This window comes from Suricata suricatta, chromosome 13, assembly GCF_006229205.1.
Source record: "Suricata suricatta isolate VVHF042 chromosome 13, meerkat_22Aug2017_6uvM2_HiC, whole genome shotgun sequence".
NCBI classification, from domain to species: domain Eukaryota; kingdom Metazoa; phylum Chordata; class Mammalia; order Carnivora; family Herpestidae; genus Suricata; species Suricata suricatta.
The window spans coordinates 33,916,345-33,924,703 of NC_043712.1; positions in this window are offsets into that span (position 1 = coordinate 33,916,345).

The window sequence follows — 8,359 nt, forward strand, 5'->3', positions numbered from 1 at the left end:
GCGCCGCCTCCGCGGGCCCGGGAGGTCCCGGCCAGCCGCAGTGGGCGGTCCCGCTCCCACCCGGGCCTGCCTCTGCCGGCCTTCTCCGGCTCCCCACCTGGGCACGCAACGTCCGCCGAGTACCTACGGGGAGACTGAGGCCGGGAGAGGAAAGGGGCTCCCCCAAGGTCACCCGGTCCGCCAGCGGCGGGGCCAGAACTGGAACCTAGAAAGAGTCCCAGGGAACGACCGCCTGCTCACCCCACCCTTCCCCTGGCTGTCATACTCCAAGGCTTTTCGAAGAACTCCAGCAACGTGGGACTCTGAGGAATGCAGATGACCCCAACTTCGCCTCCTCTCAACAGGCTCCTGGGCTGCAGGGAGATGGAAGAAGTGAGCCCACTTTGGACCTATGGCCTTTCTTCTCTGCCTCTCTAAATTTCTTCATCCCCTGAGCGTTGGGGTCCCTCAGGTTTCTCGAGGCTTCCTAACTACTCCTTCTTGGTCTCCTTTGAGGGGTCCTCAAACCCCAAAGCCCTGAAATGCGGGGATGGCCAGAACTTTACACTTAGCCCTCTTCTGACTCCCTGGGCCATTTTATCCACTCCTCTGGCTCTGGCCCTACACCTGTCTATCCATCCCACCGAAATGCATGCCTCGGTCCAAGAACTCTTTTTCTTGCGGAAGAATCTACCTCACACCCACCAGATTCCTATCCCGTGTTAGGCACTGGAGATACAGCTTCGAATAGAGCACTATCCCTTCCCTCACGAATGTACTAATGGGCTGTTAATACGAGATAGCTCTTGTAGCAATATGGTGATCCCAGGGTGCCAAGGAGGGGGACACCTGCATTGACTGAGCAAGGAAAGAAGGCCTCCTGGAGAAGATACCCTCTCTACAGAAACCCTGAAAGGCCCAGGAGATTGGCCTGTGACAGGAAGGAATGTGGAGAGAGCTTTCTAGGCGGAAGCCACGGGAACAAAGATCCAAAGATGAGAGCGAGACCCTTGAGGGAAGGGAGGCAGCTGAGAGCTGAAGCATGAGAGGTAGTTTTGAGTGGGGGAAGGGACACCATCAGACTGACATATAAGATGATTCCGGTGATGGAATGGAGCACAAACAAAAGAAGTGTGTGCTTCATCAAAACAAAAACAAAAATAGGGCACCTGGGTGGCTCAGTCCGTTGAGCTTCAGACTTTGGTTCAGGTCATGATCTCACAGCTCATTAGTTTGCGCCGCACATCAGGCTCTCAGCTGTCAGCATGGAGCCTGCTTCAGATCCTCTGTTCCCTGCTCTCTCTCTGCCCCTCCCCTGCTCACTCTCTCTGTCTCTTTCAAAATACACTTAAAATTTTCTTCAAATAAAAACAAAAACAACAACAACAAAGAAAAATGGAGTAGCACTAGAACCTACCTAGCCTAAATGAAAAAAGGCACTCCAGCACCTCCCTCCTGTAATCTTTTACTTCCAAATCCAGGCTTCTATTCAAAACCTCTCTCCTCAGAGTTTCTCCTGGAGGGGCCTCCTAGCTACCTACACCCAAAGATCTCTTTTCTTTCAGTGCCCCAGCCCCTCTGTCACCCAGATCCATGGGCTGAGTTAGCCCTTCACTCCTTGGGGCCTGCTTACCCCATCTTTCTCCACTCTAGGTACAGTGGACCTTAGGATGAGCACCATTATGGGAAGTGGACTGAAAAGGGAAAATTCTGGAGCCACAGTGGAGATAAGTAAGCTTCTAAAAACTTAAGTGCTGTATTTGTCCACGTTATTTCTTAACAGCTCCGTGCAAATCTATAAGCATCTCTAAAGAGTTTAATTTTTTAAATGACTTGTTGTAGATAAAGATTAATAACCAAATTATTCTCCCTAATGCAGATTAGAGACTGAAGAGGGTACTTGTCAGAAAGGACAATAAAAGCTCAATCCCCTTGTCCAGTGAGTACGTATTTTGCTCATAGAATTTTGTCCTGTCCCTCTCAATTTCCTAGATGCCCATGCCTGAACTAGCTTCCTCTTCAGGAGCTTTATGTATTTAATCTGTAAACACTTTTCACTTATGGTGCCTGGGTCCCCGCTCTGCCTTGGTTCCCACTCTGATTGCTCTTCTCCCTCAGCCTTCCTTGTCAGCTGGCTGTCTAAATGCCAAGGTTCCTCATGTCCCCTCTTGGTCTCTTTTGCCTCTTCTCTCTCACTGAGCAATTCTGTCAGATGCGTGGCTTCAGTCCAGACCTTGTTCTGTGCTCCAAGCCCAGAGACATAACTGCTGGCAGGACATCTCCTGAATCTTCCTCGGGTGCCCCAGTCTCCAAGGAGTGAAAACCAAACTCCCACCTTTGCCCTAAATCATCCTTTTTATATTGCTTCCACATTTCAACTGGCAGTGGCACTTAAACCAAAACCAAGGGGATATTCTAGACTCTTCCCTCTTCATGGCCCTCATACCCTACTGTTCTCTGAGTCCAGTCAACTCTGTCTCCATAGCATCTTACATGTGTCTCCTCCTCTTCATCTTGCCTGCTGCCTGTGCCTTACTTAGTTGGAGCCTCACCATTTCTTGGGGAAGCTGTAATAAATGCCTCTAATCTTGCCTATTTGCAATTCATCTTCCACACCCATAGAGAGATCCTTTTCTTTTTTTTGAGTTTATTTATTTATTTTGAGAGAGAAAGCATGCAAATGGGCGGGGGTTGAGGGGAGAGGGAGAGAGAATCCCAAGCAGGCTCTGTATGGGACTTGAACTCAAAAACTGTGAGATCATGACCTGGGCCATAGTTGGACACTTAACTGACTGAGCCACCCAGGTCCCCCTGCCAGGGATCTTTTTAAACCAGGAATCAGACAAGTCATTCTCCTGCTCAAGATACCTCCATTGTTTCTTCTTGACCTATGACAGACTGCTAACTGCCTAGCATGGCATGCAGCCCTCAGTAATCTGACCTGTTCTGGCTGCAACCCCATCTAGACATCACACCAAATACCTCCTGTTCCTAGAGCACATCATATTTTACAATAGCAAAAATAGCTGCAATTTATTAAATTACTACTATGTGCCAGGCACCATGTTAAGTGCTTTACACATAACATTTCACATAATGAAAGACATGGAGCCTATAGCGCTAAACAATACAGTCTCAAGCCAGATCGCCTTTCTTCAAATCCCAGCCTAGCCGCTTGCTAACCTGGGTGAGAACGAGCAAGTGCCACAGCCTCTCGGCTCTAGGTTTCTCCCTCTGCAAACACAGCATAAGAAGAATACCTGAGAGTGACTAGGGGTGAAACAGAGCTCATTCCCTGCTACTAGCGCGTAGTCATGCTTATTATGACCAGGGTACCCAGGGAGGGCTACCATGCTCCTTCTTCACAGAAGGAAACTGAGGCCCCAGGAAGTGCAGTCATTCACCTAAGACCCGCAGCCCTATAGTTGCAGGGTATCCCCTGGGATCCTAAATCCCCTACAACTGAGTGTTCTGCAAAAGCTATCGCCTCACTCTGGGAGACTTCCTCGTTTCCTGTTTCCTACGTTTACTGCAACTTGCCAGACTCTTCCCCCTTTAAATCCTGGTCAAAAACATCTTCTCTGTGAGGTCTTCCCAGGACCTCCTTTGTGCCTGTGCTGCACTGGGGCAATTCTTCAAATAAAACACCAAGTTCACCGCATTACAATGATTTATTCACGTCTGTCTTCTTGAAACCTCCTTGAGAAAGACAATTATCCTATTTATTTTTGTCTTCCTAGAACTCTATAGATATTTGTTGAGTGAGTAAATAAATCGATGAATAAAACATCCATAAGATCCTCAAGGAACTTTACCCTCACAGCTGTCATTTCAATCTAGATCACTTTTAATCTCTGTTTTTGTCACTCTGAAGTCATTTTTGGCAAGAGAATGCCATCAAATGATCCAATATTAATATAGAGCAACATACAGCAAGGCTATTTGATCACGCCTTGTCCCTCTCAGATGTCTCTCCTTTTTTAGTGACTCTATGTAATAACCCATAATGAGAAGCTGTGTTGCATCCTAATGAGACTTCCTGACTAAAACATCTGAGGTTTGAGTTTATTTCCCATAAGTACCATTTCAGCTAAAAGTTTTGCTTTCTCCACAGCATGAGTGTGACATTTGTTACCGGCTAAGTGCCGATACCTTCCCCGTATCTGATTAATCTCCTTTGTACCCAAATACTTCTGAGAGCTGACTTAATAGTTAGCTTTTCTATACAATTTCCTTCTTCGAATGCCTAACTCTTCCTGACTTCATATCTATTGTTCCCAAAATAGAATAGTTTACTGCTTCAGATTTCAGCTTTACTGTCTGTAGTGATTGAAGACAGTTTCTGCTCCTCCTCAGAATGATCGAATTCCATAAAGCTGAAAAAATTGTTTTAAACCCTGTCACTTTGCCTGGAGTAGTGTTTTGAAAGTAGACATTAGGAACTTTTATTTTGTATACCAAAACACAGTATGTTGGCAATTTTAATGCCTTCATATCAAATTAATGAGAAGCAGTGCAGGTGGAGAAATGAATAAAGTTCTGGGAAACAGGGGTGGGGGGGTAGGTAGAAAGGATTCTAGTACAGTTCTGCCACTTGCCCAAATTCCCTCACTCTTCAGGCTACAGAAGAAAGGAGAAGTGAGACAGAATGACTTTCAAGGTTTCTTTCACATCTAAAATCACATGATTCCTACAGTCCCTATCCAAATAACACGAGCATTCTTCACAGAACTAGAATGAACAATCCTAAAATTTGTATGGAACCAGAAAAGACCCTGAATAGCCAAAGCAATCTTGAAAAAGAAAACCAAAGCTGGAGGCATCACAATCCAAGACTTCAAGCTGTATTACAAAGCTGTAATCATCAAGACAGTATGGTACTGGCACAAAAACAGACACTCAGATCAATGAAACAGAATGGAGAACCCAGAAATGGACCCACAAATGTATGGCCAATGAATCTTTGACAAAGCAGGAAAGAATATCCAATGGAATAAAGACAGTCTCTTCAACAAATGGTGCTGGGAAACTGGATGGTGACATGCAGAAAAATGAATCTGGACCACTTTCTTACACCATACACAAAAATAAACTCAAAATGGATGAAAGACTTTAACATAAGACAGGAACCCATCAAAATCCTAGAGGAGAAAGCAAGCAGAAAACTCTTTGACCTCCACCACAACAACTTCTTATTCAACATGTCTCTGGAGGCAAGGGAAACAAAAGCAAAAATGAACTATTGGGACCTCATCAAAATAAAAAGTTTCTGCACAATGAAGGAAACGATCAGCAAAACTAAAAGGCAGCTGACAGAATGGGAGAAGATATTTGCAAATGACATATCAGATAAAGGATTAGTTCTAAAATCTAGAAAGAACTTATCAAACTCAACACCGAAAAAAATGAATAATCCAGTGAAGAAATGGGCAAAAGACATGAATAGACACTTCTCCAAAGAAGACATCCAGGTGGCTAACAGACACATTAAAAAAATGCTCAACATCACTCATCATCAGGGGAATACAAATAAAAACCATAATGAGACACCACTTCACACCTGTCAGAATGGCTAACATTACCAACTCAGGTAACAACAGATGTTGGTGAGGATGCGGAGAAAGAGGATCTCTTTTGCACTGCTGGTGGGAATGCTAACTGGTACAGCCACTCTGGAAAACTGTATGGAGGTTCCTCAAAAAGTTAAAAATAGAACTACCCTACAATCCAGCAATTACACTACCAGTTATTTTTACCCAAGGGTTACAGATGTGCTGTTTTGAAGGGGCCAGTGTTTATAACAGTGCTATCAACAATAGCCAAAGAATGGAAAGAGCCCAAATGTCCATTGATGGATGAATGGATAAAGAAGATTTGGTATGTATGTATATATACACATATGTACACACGCACATATATATACATACACACACACACACACACACACACACACACAATGGAGTATTACTCAGCAATCAAAAAGAATGAAATCTTGCCATTTACAACAACGTGGATGGAACTGGAGGGTGTTAGGCTAAGTGAAATTAGGTAGTCAGAGAAAGACAAACATCATGTGACTTCACTCATATGGAGAATGTAAGATACTAAACAGATGAACATAAGGGAACGTAAGCAAAAATAATATAAAAACAAGGAGGGGGACAAAACATAAGAGACTTAAATATAGAGAACAAACAGAGGGTTGCTGGAGGGGTTGTGGGAGGGGGGATGGGCTAAATGGACAAGGAACAGTAAGGAATTTACTCCTGAAATCATTGTTGCACTATATGCTAACTAACCTGGATATAAATTAAATAACAAATTAGTTAATTAATTAATTAAAATTTTTAATTTTTATTTATTTATTTAATTAAAAAAAATTTTTAATGACATGATTACTTAATGGGCCTTCAAGTGGTCATTCACACAACATTGTTGAGTGTCTACTATGGACTATGCCTGTTGAAGTGTAGTGGTTTAAACTTAAACCCAGACCGGTTGGGGAATGGAATGGTTTGGTTAAGAGAGTGTTACGCCACAAAAACTACATGTATCTATTTAATATTCAAGAGCGACTTCATAGTGAACTATAATGAAGACAGTTTCTTTGAGACTAGGGTGAGTCAAGACTCATGGACTGTTGGAGTACTGCAGGAAGACTTAGGAACAGCCCTTTATGAGATCCATGCCAGCACTTATAGCAAGCTGCTGGTAGAAAAGCAGTGCTCTAGAGTTCTAGAACCGAGTCCTGCCCCTACCCTGCTGTGTGGCTAGGAGAAAGTCACATCACCTCTTGCACTACCATTTCCTCCTCTGTAAAAGGAGAGAATGGTACCTTATAGACCAAGGTCTCCTGAGCTCCAAACCAAATGATTCTATTTTTCTTTTATTTTTTTTAACATTTATTTATTTTTGAGCGAGAGAGAGAGAGAGAGAGAGAGAGAGAGAGAGAGAGAGAGAGCAGGGGAGGGGCAGAAAGAGAGGAAGACACAGAATCCGAAGATAGGCTCCAGGCTCTGAGCTGTCAACACAGAGCCCGATGCAGGGCTCAAATCCATGAACTGTGAGATCATGACCTGAGCTGAAGTCTGCCGCCCAACCAGCTGAATCACCCATGTGCCCCCCAAATGATTCTTTGAGAGTAAGAAAGCTAAAGTGTTACCTAGTCAGAAAGAGAGGTCCAACTGTTGTCTGCAAAAGAAACTGGGTGCTTAGCATGAGGATTATATTACCTCTTGAGGACAAGTAAATTGTTGCTCCACGGAGAGAAATGATGACATAAAAACAGTGTGTTCTTACTCCCGAGATTCTAGGACACAGAAGCAGACATTCACTGCTCACTTCTTAAAAATGAATTGTCCAGTTCACTGTAAAATACAATGAATAGGGAGTTATAAGAGAAGGTCCATATTCTGTGCCTTAGTGAAGAGAGCACCATCTCCCTGTACTCTCCAAACTGTGCCTGATCACTTACCACAGTCATGCTCCAAAGATGTCCCACTTTCACTTTTTTTTTAAAAAGGAGTGGGGGTGGGGATGTGGAAAGCACGTCTCCTTTTTGAATTGCTTCCTCAGCTCTCATATTAGCTTTGTCTGCTTACATTTCTTTTCCTATCCCCAATTACATTCTCTGCTTCTTGATAAAACTGATATTCTAATCTATGGCTAATGCAATAGACTTAATGACCAGGTTGGGAACAGAGGGGAAAGATGGGATAGAGCTGAGAATGATTATCACAATTTCTTGAAAATATTTGAGTTCTTTATGTCTTCTGTCAGATACGTTTTTAATCTCATTCCTCAGATGATAAATCTTCCAGTGTTCTGAGGGATGGCTTTGAAAATATAGGAGTGTCTTCATCATCTTTTTTCTTTTTAACTTTTTAAAAAATTCTCCATTTCTCTGCTGGTTCAGCTTTTGGGAGATCACTTCCAACGGCGTGCCCTTGAGGTTGTGGCCAGCATCTAGCATGGCCCTACTCTGGTCTTGCCACAACTTCTGTGCCAACCACCTCAGCATGGTGGGCCCAGTTGACCAGCCTTGTTCACCACGAGGCCACTGGAGAAGCATCATCTTCTTTTGCTCTCATGATTGCTGAACTGTTGTTACCCAAGAGGCCACAGTGGACGGACTTGCCTGGGTGCCAATATGAACGGCCAAAGTAGACCAGAGATTATTTAGGGAGACCCCATGGCTTGAAGGTAGAAGACCAACTTAAATAACTAGAATAGAGGACTCATATTGAGATAGATTTAAAAGGAGAAAAAGTGAGGGGCTCCTGAGTGGCTCAGTTGGTTGGGCATCTGACTTCGACTTCAGCTCAGGTCATGATCTCATAGTTCGTGAGTTCAGGCCCTGCATTGGGCTCTGTTCTGACAG